At 38.5% G+C, this 14322-nt stretch overlaps 1 pseudogene; it reads left to right on the top strand.

The window, feature by feature from the left end:
- Positions 1–2671: 2671 nt before the first annotated feature.
- On the top strand, positions 2672–4502 carry LOC145120146 (AAA-ATPase ASD, mitochondrial pseudogene; annotated as a pseudogene).
- Positions 4503–14322: the final 9820 nt, after the last annotated feature.

The following is a 14322-nucleotide window of genomic DNA, read 5'->3' on the forward strand; positions in this document are numbered from 1 at the left end:
TTAACATAAACGGTTGTGTTCAAATTTGGTGATTTTAATTCCTCGAAAGTTGCAAAACCATTGGATCATAATTATGAAAGGATTGAGCCGTTCTTCCATGGCCCAAAACTATAATTTAGTTTACTCATGATATTAGTATGAAACAAACACACATTATATATATATATATATATATATATATATATATATATATATATATATATTAATTTATGTACAACTAAAAAAAATACTAATTTATAAATAAAATAAAATAAATACATAAGCATAAGCATAAGCTAGCTCTTTAGACTATGGGGAGTGAGCTTGATTTGGCCGGACCTTTTTTTACATAGGCAAGGGAACACCGCCCCTCATATGCCGTTTATAGCACCTCTCCTTTCAATTACCGAGCGGATGGGTGGATGATTGGTGGACCGTTGAACGGTCAATTATATAAATTATTACCTATAAAACCTTATTTTCACCCATATTTCTTCAAACCAAAACAAAGTTTTTACATCTTTCTATATTTTTTCTCTCGAAATAACTAGAAATTGTCATCATCATCGTCGTCTAAAGAATTTCAATTTACTTTTGATGTTATTGTCGCTTATGGTTAAATGGCAGAGCAAGCCTATGCCATGTTATGCAATAACGTTGTTGAAAGTTCACAACGGAGAACATGAAGATATATTTACAGAAACCGTGAAGAAGCCAACCAACGTTTGATATAAAACTATTTTCATTAGAATGCCACTTTTCAAGGGACTATTTTCTAAGGCTCTTCAAAATGTTCAGACCTTTATATGAACGTATAGTCGAATATTTAACGAGGTTGTGTAGTTTTTTCCAACAACATCTCGATGCTAGAGGTACACCCGGTTCCACTCCCTTACAAAAATGCACAACTGCACTTCGTCAATTAGCATATGGCATCATGTCTGATGCGTTGGACGAGAGTTTTAGGATGTCCGCTAGGACCGCACGAGGCAGTCTCTACTTTTTTTTCAAAATTGTGAATGAGTTTTATGGTCCAAAATATTTATGTGAGCCTACACGCAAGGATATCGTACAATTGCAAGCTCGTCATGCTAGCATACATGGCTTTCCTGGAATGATAGGAAGTTCAGATTGTCTCTATTGGGGATGGGAAAATTGCCCTATCTCACACCATGATCAATTTACCCGAAGTGATCATGGTCACTCAACGTTCATAATCGTTCATCTATATTTATGATAGACCTGCATCAGATTTTTCTTTTCAAGTGTGTGGAATGCCATATAAATATGGTTATTACCTTGTTGATGGGCTCTATCATGATTATGTTGTGTTTGTTAAGTCATTTACATGTCCACATGGTTCTAAACGGAAAAAAATCAAGAAATCTCAAGAAAGAGCCAGGATGGATTTCGAGCAGGCTTTTGGAGCTCTTAAGAAACGTTGTTACATACTAAAAAAAACCAGTATTGTTTTTTGGTAAGGGAAAACTTTAAGAAATCATGTATACATGTATCATATTGCATAATATGATTATTGAAGACGAAGGAAGAACGATATGTACATGTATAAGAGAGCAGAGATATGTTGCAATGATACTTTTCACAATCTTTGCATGAACTTGGTGGAACACATTCACGAGATTCAACACATTGACCTTAATTTGGATCCTCTGGATGAACCGGAAGATGAGTTCTCGGAGGACGATTTCATGTAATATTTTTTTTTGGTATATATTTTTAGTTATTTTAATGGTTTGATGTGTTTTTTTTTGTCATGATATGTTGTTTTTTTAAGTAATGCCCTGTAATGTTTTTTTTATTATTTTATATTAAGTAATAAAATGTTTTTATTAAAAATGAATTTTTATTGTTTAAAATTTAGTTTTAAAAAAATATATATTAAATTTTTAGAAAAAGAATGTCACACCATTTCTTGAATGTTAACCTCGCTTACATGACACTTACATGACATTATGGTAATATTTAGGGATGAGCAAAGGAACCGACCTGCTGGAACCGGTCCGAACCGGACCCTGCCCGAGAACCGAAGTCAGCTGAATTTAAGAACCGAACCTGACCGCCGGTTTCCGGTTCCTATCGGTTCTTACCGTGTCTTTAATGTTGGAACCGATCGTCAAGAAATAGCAACATACGGTTCCGGTTATACCGGTTCCAAAAATTCACAAAAATATCGTCCCGGTCCCGGCCCGATCGGTTCTATCCGGTTCCGGTACCGGTTCCGGCTGGTTCCCCGGTCCAAATACTCATCCCTAGTAAGATTATGCTAACATGAGAAGACGTGCACCTCACTCCAAGTGTGGTAACATGAGGGATGTGTCCAAATACTCATCCCTAGTAAGATTATGCTAACATGAGAAGACGTGCACCTCACTCCAAGTGTGGTAACATGAGGGATGTGCACGTTATAGCTTTGTTTATTTCTAGTCAAGGACCGTCAAATATAAATCCTTTCATATACCCACTAATTGATATTATTTGCTTGTGAAACAAGAAAATGAATGATGCAATTGCGGTGATGTCACTTGAGTCTATGGGAAGCTTCATGCTGAGTTACCTTTTCATGCCATTTCGTAGATACGTACAAGGTCGGCTACCCTTTCGGCATTTTATATGTGTAGAATGTCTTCTACACGACACCGCTTGCCATAAAACTTCACAAGATTACAAAAAAGAAAGACATTAGTCTTTGCCACATGACTCTACTATATAAACTAAGATGCTATGCTCCCCTCTTCTTATCACCATTGTGCTTTGACTCTTTGAGTGACCTGTGAAGAAAGAAGAAGAAGAAGAAGATGATGGGGGATATGACTCAGTTAGGGTCTTTAATGGCTGCCGTAATGTTCGTTTGGGCGATATTCCGGCAACTGTTTCCTGAAGAGATCCAAAGGGATGTCAGGAAATACGTTAACAAAGTGGTTAGCTATGTGTACCCTTATGTCGAAATCACTTTTCATGAATACCAAGCAGACGGCTGGTTCAAGCGAAGCAAAGCCTTTGTTTCCATTGAACGTTATCTTAGTACCAACTCCTCCAACAGAGCCAAAAGGCTGAAAGCAAACGTGGTCAAAGACTGTGAATCCGTCGTCCTGAGTATGGACGACTACGAAGAGGTCACAGACGAGTTCAAAGGCATCAAGATCTGGTGGACGTCGAGTAAAAGCATCCCACAACAGCGGGCTCTCTTTTCTTATCGAGGTGAGGAGGAGAAGCGGTATTACAGGCTCACATGTAAAAGAGAACACCGAGATATCATCGCTAAAGTTTACTTGCAGCATGTACTCGATGAAGGAAAGGCTATTGCAGTGAAAACAAGGCAACGAAAGCTCTATACTAACAACAAGAGTGAGAACTGGTCTGGTTACAAGAGCAATATGTGGAGCCACATCATATTCGAGCACCCTTCCACATTCGACACTCTTGCAATGGACCCGAAAAAGAAGAAAGAGATTTTAGATGATCTTATGATGTTCAGCAAGTCGAAAGACTACTACAAGAAGGTGGGCAAGTCATGGAAGCGAGGATATCTTCTTTATGGCCCACCAGGAACTGGAAAGTCTAGCATGATTGCTGCCATGGCTAACCTTCTGGAATACGACATCTATGATCTTGAATTAACCTCCGTGAAAGATAACACGGACTTGAGGAAGCTACTCATCGACACATCAAGTAAGTCTATAATTGTGATTGAGGACATCGACTGTTCACTTGATTTAACTGGTCAGCGAAAGGAGAAAAAAGAAGAGAGTAAAGAGGAGGAGAAGGATCCAGTTCGCAAGGCCGAGGAGGAGAAGGATAAGAAGAATAAGGGAAGTGAAGTGACTTTATCTGGGCTTTTGAACTTCATTGATGGCCTATGGTCGGCTTGTGGGAGTGAGAGACTGATCGTGTTCACAACAAACTTTGTTGAAAAGCTCGACCCTGCTCTGATTAGGAGAGGAAGGATGGATAAGCATATCGAGCTTTCCTATTGTTGTTTCGAAACATTCAAAGTGCTCGCAAAGAACTATTTGGATCTTGAATCACACGACTTGTTTTCAACCATCAGTCGACTCTTGGAGGAGACTAAGATGACTCCAGCTGATGTTGCCGAAAATTTGATGCCAAAGTCTTTTGAAGAGAATGCTGAGAGTTGCTTGAACAAGTTGATCCAATCTCTGGAGAATGCAAAAGAAGAAGCAAGGCTGAAAGCTGTGGAGGATGCCAGGATTAAAGCTGAGGAAGAAGCAGCTAAGAAGATTGAACAAAATGGTGAGAAGGTACAAGAGACTGATGCAAAGTTAGGTGATGGAGAAGGAAAGAAGGTTGACCAGGATAGTGACATGGTACAAGTTGGCGATGCAAAAGAAAACGGTGTCTTGACTTCGTAGTATAGTATGGCCCACCATAGCTGTCAGCTTTGTCAATTGCATCTCTGTATTGCTCTATCCTTTTCGCTTGGTTGTAACTTTTATTGCATTTGTAGTTTTCACGTACAAGTAGTCAAATCAAATTAGTCAAAAGTCAAGTGTGGTCGGTGTTTGAAGACATGAACCAAATTTAAGAGAAAATATCTAATTTAACCCTACTTACTTATCTACTTTTAACCACCCAAGCCGTAAACGATTAGGATCATCTACAGTCAACAGTCTTTTGACTACGGTCAACGAAAAAAAAGTATATTGACTACTTTTTCGGGACAATAGGCTACTATTTTCTGGTATGTCTATTCTTTCAAGGCCCATTGGTCCATAATTAATATATAAAGATATATTTTTCAGATTAAGTCAGTTCTCCTATTTTTTTCATGGTTTTTTTTTCTACCTTTTTCTCTCAATAGAGCCTTTAAAGAACACACATGTATGTGTCGATTTTTCTTGTGATTTTATCCTATTGTTGATTAGTAGTATGTTTTATACAAAGAAATTGTTTAAAAAAAACGAAAAAAAAAAAATGAAACCATAAACTTCATACGGAACCTACGGTGTACAAGTAGACAATGCACAGATTGTACATTGTCTAGTTGTACACTGTAGGTTTCGTATGAAACCGTAGGCCATCAAGAGCATGTTGTAGGTTTCTAAAAACCCACGGTTTGATTTGAAAAAGGAAAAATAAATAAATAAATACTTAAATCGAAACCGTAGGTTTTAGGGCGAAAAAATATGCGACCCTAATCGTCTACTGTTTAGATGGCAATTTTGTGACAATTATTAATTTTTTGCTAAACTTGAGTAAGTAGTTAGTGTTTTCGACCACTTTAGTAATTCTCCAGATTTAAACTGTTTAATATTTTATTAAGATTTCATGCATTGTGTTGGTGAATGTATTAATTAAGTATATATTAATTTTTGATGTGCATGGGAGTATATTTTTCATTCTTATTTTTAAAATATTATTTTTCACCTATCTATTTTTTTAAAATTTTCATTTTATTTTGATTTTGAATTTCGTAGAAGATCACTCTTAACTCTATTGTTTTGTATATATTTTTGTATATCCCCGTACTATACATAATTTAATTTTTCTTAAAAATTTTCGTTTGTTAATTTAAAAAATATTACGTATTTACTTTTATGTTTGTGTCAGTATAAATTTGCAGTCGTCAACATTTTGACGTAAATTTATATCTTCCGTTCGTTAATTAAAAAAAAACCAAAACATTACTTGTTTATATATATATATATATATATATATATATATATATATATATATATATATATATATATATATATATATGCCATTTACCCGCGCTAAACGACGGGTGCGAATAGCCGAACAATACCATTTTGTCTTGTAATCTTGCAAATGAGTAGCCATGCTTGTTATTGCTTTTTAATATAGCTTTAATGTATAAAATTTTGTTCGGTACAGCTTCATCGTGTTTTTACTTTTAAAAAGTAACTAAACTCGATAAGTTGTTCGGTACGGATTCATCATGTTTTTATTTTAAAAATTAATATAAACTAAAGTCGATAAGGTTGATTGATTGTAATGTGTTTTTTTACTTGGTTGGATATATAGTTGAGTTTAAAAAACATACGCTATTTTTTGGGTTTGATAAACTATTTTTATTATGTAACTTGATAAACTTATTTTAAATATTAATAAATTCTCAACCGTATTCCTTAATGCTTTTATGGAATTTTAAATGTCAAAAATAAAGCTTATGCTCCATTTTTAAGAATATTTATAAAAAATATACATCTAATATAATTGTATCAATTAAATTATAAATAAGAACGTATAATATTGGGATATAATATTGGGATATATACAGTATAGTCACAATATTTTCATCGATTTGACAACAAAGTCCTAAACTTTATTTTTTTGATAGTAAAGTCCAAATTACCGGCAGTTTTTGACACTTTTACCATTTTTTCCTGGTTAGCCGGTAATTAGGACTTTTTTGTCAAAAAAAATAAAGTTTAGAACTTTCTTATCAAATCGTCAAGTAGGACTTTATTGTCAAAAAAATAAAGTTTAGGACTTCCTTGTCAAATCGTTAAAAATATTGTGACTTTAGTGTGTATATATATATATATATATATATATATATATATATATATATATATAGTTAGAAATTTAATGGTATGATACTCTTTAAGCATAAGAGTTATTGAAACATTCTCTAATCAGCTAGATCCTATTGAAATCATTAACGTTTGCTTCTTGTTAAATCGTTTTTTTAATCTCAACAAACCGACATTGAAAAAAATTGAGATAATCAAGAAAGAAAGAACCAGTTTTGTGTTGGCTTTTTGCAGTCCCAAAAATAGAGAAATAAGAAACCGAAAAAAACGAAATTGCCATTCTTTCCCTTCTCCACATTCACACTCTTTTGACTAGGCATGTGTTGTTTGTGTTTGTATAAAGCCAGGGCAATTTCGATTTTTTCGGTTTCTTATTTCTCCATTTTGGGGACTGCAAAAAGCCAACACAACCCTGGTTCTTTCTTTCTTTCTTGATTATCTCCATTTTTTTCAATGTCGGTTTGTTGAGATTAAAAAAACGATTTAACAAGAAGCAAATGTTAAGGATTTCAATAGGATCTAGCTGACTAGAGAAGGTTTTAATTAATCTTATGCTTAAAGAATATCATACCATTAAATTTCTAACAAAAAAAGGATATATACACTAAAGTCTTAATATTTTCAACGATTTGACAAGAAAATCCTAAACTTTATTTTTTTGACAATAAAGTCCTAATTGACGATTTGACAAGAAAGTCTTAAACTTTATTTGTTTGACAAAAAAAATCCTAATTACCGGCTAACCGGGAAAAAAGGGTAAAAGTATCAAAAACTGTCGGTAATTTGGACTTTACTGTCAAAAAATAAAGTTTAGGACTTTGTTGTCAAATCGATGAAAGTATTGGGACTTTAGTGTATATATCCCTATAATTTTAGATAACTATTATCCGTAGTTATGAACCATTGACCAAGGTTTTTGCAGCCATGAAACAGCCTTATCATTAATCAAGATAACGATACACATCGTTAATTCCTACACACCCTAATTTGTATCTAGCGTATTTTCAAAATAAACCGAAATTTGATTTCAAAAAAAAGGGCTAAATAAACCTTACTGAATTTGCCAACCTCCATGATGAACAAAATTATTAAAGTTGGTCAACAGAAGATTCATTTGAAACATTAGAGAACAACTAAACTGATAAATCATATAATTGGTAAATTTTGTAAGTCTGCATCAGCAATTCAATTAAAGTCTATTAAGAGTATTTTCCCTAGAATAGCAATTAACTGAGGCAATGGAGTACTTACCAAACATTACAAACTATTGTACTTTGAGAGTACATTGATATAACTAGATGGAAAGAAATAGCAATTTACTTTTACATATACAGTCACTAAAAAATGAAACTAAAAACTCTAATAAAAACATATAAGCAAACTTCACACATTGGATAATAAAAAAAAGGAGGAAGATAAATAATACATATAAGAAACTTCACACACATTGGATAATAAAAAAAACATGAACACATGATTTTGGTAAATATTTGGAATGACAACATTTCAAAATTTACTGAAATGACTTGTTACACTTTCGTACAAGTTGTTTGTTATTCTTAGCACCCTCATCAATCAAAATTGCATCAACTCCCAATCTTATCTTTATAGATTGAAAAATGATGAAAAAAGAACACAAAATGGAAGAAAATGGTATAAGAATGAAGGAAAAACAATCAAAAAACCTTTTAAGGAAATATCACTTATGGAAAAGGGAAAGTTGTAAAATTTGGGAAAATTAGTATGTTGGTGTAAGTTTTGTCATATTCTAGTTCTTAGTTATCAAATCCAAAATCAAAGCCTATAAAAAATAAGTTGAATCACAAACGATATAACCAAAATGATTTCAGTAAATTTAAAAAATATGTCACATTAAATACTATAGCCAAGAGAGTAAGAGAGTAGGTTGAAATTCCTTCAACCAATACATACATTAGTGAAAAGTTAAAAGACATAAACATGACCAAACCCCATGCTTAGAATGTAGGGCTAATTTGTGAATATTTTGAGAAAGTAGGATTCCATTTTACCTGGTAAGCTTTTAGATCCATTTTTTTCATTAGTTCCACATGTTCATCATTTGCACATCTTCCTATTAACAATTACAAAAAAAATATTTAAAATGAAATCAATTTGTATTAATGAAGTTATAATCTAAGAGTAAGACTGATGTTAAACAGTATTACCTTGGTTTTATAATAAACTTGAGCTGCATCATTCCTATTATCATCGTTAAGAATGTCACATTCAGTTTATTGTGAAACAAAACAGATATTACATCATAAAATAGTGGTGTGCTTGATAAATGACCATTCAAACTATTAAAAAATACATTATTTTTCCCAAAAAAAAATGTCTTTCTTTATGGTTTCCTGAGAAGTACCTGATATTCCTACCCCCATATCGGTTCCACCTTAATTGAACAACAATTATAAGTAACATAACATAATTATAATATCCAATCGCATGATCCTGAAAAATAGAAATCATGAGAAAGTGTACTATTTATCAACATTGACATTGACAATCTACCATGTACTCATTTCTTTTCTTCAGAGATCAAAACTCGATCAACCTAAATATAAAATTAATTAAAAAATACAGGGGTTTTAGATTGAAGAGGCCAACATGAGGGACTTTAGCAAATCTTGTTCATAAAATCCTCCCAAAAATCAAAATACATAATGAGGGATTTTAATATGTCATATGAATAACAAAAGAGTACTTGTCAAGAAAGAATGTGCCCAATTTGCAGTTTAAAACACACCGAACATTGGAGAATGGCATTTTGGAATTTATGTAAGAAGGGAAGCTTGGTTTTGTTTGACATGCCATTTAAATATCTTGTAGCCTTGTGATTTCATATCTGCAGAAAATGTTAACACAACTTTCAAATTACTATTATTTAAAAGCTAAAAATGGTAATTAACTTTGAAATGGAAAACCATATTCAAGATCTAGTAGGGACAATTGACAAATTCATTTTAGACTTCACCAAGACTATGAATGTTACTCTTTAAAAAAGACTATAAATGTTCATTTTAGCCTTAATCAGGTGTATACACCACCACCCATACTCCTTCCTCTTTCTCTCCCACAATGGTCCCTGCGACGAAAAATACTAATCCAATCACATCCCAGTCGACCTGAAATAAATAAATATAACTAAAGGTATGTTGTTATATTAGACAAAACAAATATATATTGCTAATTATGACATTCAACCCATGATTGGGGTGCAATAAATATCAATGCACTTCACTTTTTTCTAATATAACTTCTTAATTTCATTTCTTTTTATTACCTGGATGTAGGTCCATATATGCCCTCCAAAGTACCTTCAAGGAGGACATTTTGGTCTTTAAGGGATCACAATACAGCATATATAGGAATAATGGGCACCGAATGTACTAAATCACGTCATCAAATCTTCAAATAACTTAAAGTCACAACTTTTGCAGGAACCAAAAACCAAAACTAAAGGTTATATCTCCAAAAAGAAGAAAAAGGAAGAATTTTTATATGTACTTAGAAGCACCTAGCTCCTAGAAAAGAAGCTAAACTAATTTCAACTATAAATCTAAACACCAAAAGTCATATCCACTTGTAAATTGTCAAATACCTATAAATACAAGGGAAATTAGGAAATACGACTTACCTGTTGAAGCTTGGATTTCTTGAAACCTTCATTAAACCTATAACCAACCAGACCAACTGTAACATCCCAAATTTCGAGGCCAAAAATTTCATTTTTAAATAAGTAATTCATAACATAGTTTACCAAACATTGCCAATGTCATATCATTTTTTTTAAAAACCATAGCAGCGTGTCTGAAAACCATAACATCGAAAGTAATAAAAAACAGAGTACAATCCCAGAAAACTCTGTGCGGAAATCATGTGTGTGATGCGCTGCTACACCGCCGGCTCCTTCCCCTTCGACGAAGAGGTACCTGAAACCACAACCAAAAACTGTAAGCACAAAGCTTAGTGAGTTCCCCCATCATACCGCATACCATATAATATCGTCGGTATCTTTCAACCGGTAACTATCATCGGTATCTTTCAACCGGTATCCGCCATCGGTATCTTTCAACCGGTAACTGTCATCGGTATCTTTCAACCGGTAACTACCCTCGGTATCTTTCAACCGGTAACTGGGGACTATTTCACCCCTACCACTAGCAGTCTACTGCTACAAATCTCCCACACTTATGTTAGACTTCGTCCTCGAAGTCTGCTGCTCGATCCTGAAAAAGCTCTGGGTAATGCTCCATCATCTCGTCCTCCGGCTCCCACGTCCATTCCGAGCCCTTTCGGTGTTTCCATTGCACCTTCACCAGCTCGACCCTCTTGTTCCTCAGATCCTTCGACTTCCGGTCGAGGATCGCCACAGGCCGCTCAATGTAGTTCAGGCTGTCATCCACCTGAATATCCTCCAGAGGTATCACTGCCAAGTCGTCCACCAAGCACTTCCGCAGCTAGGAGACATGAAAAGTGTTATGGATCTGACTGCGTTTCGCTGGCAGATCCAGCCTATACGCCACCTTGCCCACCCAGGATATAACCCTGAAGGGTCCAATATACCTGGGGCCCAGCTTGCCCCGCTTCCTGAATCGGATGACGCCCTTCCATGGCGACACCTTCAGGAGGACCATATCCCCGACCTGGAACTCTAGGTCTGACCGTCGCTTGTCGGCATAGCTTTTCTGCCGACTCTGAGCAGTCCGAAGCCTGCTCCTAACCTGTTGGATCTTCATCGTAGTCTTGAGTACCACTTCGGTACTCCCCATGACTCTTTGCCCAACCTCTCCCCAGCATATCGGGGTCCTACACTTCCTTCCATACAACATCTCGAAAGGAGGACAATCGATACTCGCATGATAGCTATTGTTATAGGAGAACTCCGCCAAAGGGAGGTAAGTATCCCAACTACCTCCAAAGTCTAAAACACACGCCCGCAGCATATCCTCCGGAGTTTGGATGGTACGCTCGCTCTGACCATCCATCTGCGGGTGGAAGGCGGTGCTAAAATGCAGTCGAGTACCCAGCTCGTCATGAAACTTCTTCCAAAACCTAGAAGTGAACCGCACGTCCATGTCTGAAATCATTAAAACTGGCACCCCGTGCCGCGCCACTACTTCCCGGATGTAGATGTCGGCCAACTTTTCGGCCGAAATACTCTCCTGGATCGGAATAAAATGGGCGCTCTTGGTCAAACGATCAACGATGACCCAGATCGAATCCACCCCTCGCGTGGTCCTAGGAAGCTTCGTAATGAAGTCCATAGTAATATCCTCCCACTTCCACAGTGGGATATCCAACGACTGAACCTTGTCGTGAGGTCTCTGGTGCTCAGCCTTGACCTTCCTTTAGGTCAGGCACCTTTCCACAAACCATGCTACGTCCCTCTTCATACAGGGCCACCAATAATCGAGACGAAGATCCCTGTACATCTCCGTTGCCCCGGGATGGATGGAGAACCTGGATTTGTGCGCCTCTGCCACCAGTACCTGGCGCACACCCCATGATACGGGACCCACACCCTACGGTGCAGAGTCAACAATCCCCGGCTATCATAGTCGAAGGAGGAAACCTAACCCACAATTCTCTCACTCTTCCGATGTTCCTCTTTCATGGCCTCCTGCTGGGCCTCCCGAATCTGCTCCAATAACGGAGTCGCAACTGTCATCCTCAGACAGATGTCCCTGATCGGCGCTGCCTTGCGGCTAAGCGCATCGGCCACGACATTGGCCTTCCCCGGGTGGTAGAGGATTTCGCAATCATAATCCTTTACCACATCAAGCCACCAACGCTGCCTCATATTCAGATTTGGCTGCCAGTCCCAGGAAGCTCCGAATCTCGGATGGGGACCTCGGAACCTCCCACCTCATCACGGCCTTCACTTTGGCCGGATCAACCGAAATCCCGTCCTGGTTGACAAGGTGCCCAAGAAACTGCACCTCGCGCAACCAGAACTCATACTTGGAGAACTTGGCATACAAGCTCTCCCTCCTCAACGTATCCAACACCTCTCGCAAGTGCTCCTCATGTTGCTCTCGCGTCTTGGAATAAACCAAGATGTCATCGATGAAAACTATCACGGACCGATCCAACATCGGTCTGCATACGCGGTTCATGAGGTCCATGAACGCGGCATGAGCATTGCTGAGCCCGAAGGGCATCACCACGAACTCATAGTGACCATAACGAGTCTGAAACGCAGTCTTCTGCACATCCTCCTCTCTGACCCTCATCTGATGATATCCTGAATGCAGATCAATCTTGGAGAACCAAGACGCTCCCTGTAGCTGGTCAAAGAGGTCGTCAATCCTCGGGAGTGGGTAACGGTTCTTCACCGTTACCTTATTCAGCTCCCTATAGTCTATACACATCCGATGCTACCCGTCCTTCTTTTTCACGAACAGAATCGGGGCTCCCCAGGGTGAACTGCTCGGTCTAATGAATCCCTTGTCTAACAGCTCCTGCAGCTGTGTAGACAACTCCTGCATCTCAGGAGGAGCCAACCGATACGGTGCCTTGGCTATCGGAGCCGCACCAGGGACTAGGTCGATCCTGAACTCTACCTGCCTCTCTGGAGGTATCCCAGGCAACTCCTCGGGGAATACATCCGCAAACTCTCGTACCACTGGCACATCGTCCACCGTCGCTTTACCCGCCTCCCGGGTATCCATAACATAGGCGACAAATCATGCGTAACCATGCTGAAGGTAGCGCCTAGCTCTAGCTGCTGAACATAAGGCTGGTCCTCGCTGTGGCCTCTCACCCTGAATCACCAGCTCTCCCCCACTTGGGGTCCTGATCCTCACCAACTGCTGCGCGCAGTCGATCACTGCCCCATTGGGGCTTAGCCAATCCATACCGATAATAACCTTGTTCCCCCGCAAAGGTATAGGAACCAAGTCTACCAAGTATCGCTCCTCGAACAATCTCAGAACACAGTCCCTGAAGACCTCTGATGCTCGCACTGACCGGTCGTCCGCGATCTCGACCTCTAGAGGGCAATCCAACATGTCCGAGTACTCAGGAAACTTCTTGCTAAGCGCAAGAGAGACAAATGATCGGGTAACACCCGAATCAAACAACACCTGAATTGGGATACCGTTCACATGGAACGATCCTAAACATAGCATACATATATCATATCAAAATCACAGTGACATAACATAAAAGAGCTAAGAGAACAAAAATCATACCCGTCACCACATCGGGTAGAGCGCGTGCCTCCTCGGCTGTCAACTGAAATGCTCGGCTCCGCACCACCGGAGCCTCTACCTTGACCTTCCGGCCATCTGCAACCCGTGTAGTCGCCGGAGTCGACGCCACTGCTGGCGCCGCTGCTGCTGTCGTCAATCTGGGGGCAGTTGGCCTTTTATGGCCCCTCTGATTGCAATGAAAGCAAATCAGGTCTGACGTCTGAACCGCAGGAGCAGGGGCAGTACAATCCCTGCCAAAATGCCTAGTCTTGCCGCACTTATAGCAGCCAGAACCCGACCCAGTGCGACAAACTCCCTCATGTGACCGACCGCACTTTCCACAGCGGTCCCGCCCCTGTTGGCTCTTCGACCTCGCGTCGAATCCCTTGGGTTTCTTCCCCGAAACCCCTACAACCTGCGCAGTCTCTGACTTCCTCTTCCTGAGGTGCTCTAGATCAATCTCCCTCTCCCGCGCCTTGGGAATCATGGACTCCAGGGTCGGGCAGGCTGAATAGATGACATGCTCCCGGATATCAGCCCTCAACATATCATGATAGCGGGTCTTCCGCATCTCCTCATCACCCGCATAC

Source organism: Lactuca virosa, chromosome 6, assembly GCF_052849685.1.
Source record: "Lactuca virosa cultivar CGN04683 chromosome 6, Lactuca_virosa_CGN04683_v6, whole genome shotgun sequence".
NCBI lineage: Eukaryota > Viridiplantae > Streptophyta > Magnoliopsida > Asterales > Asteraceae > Lactuca > Lactuca virosa.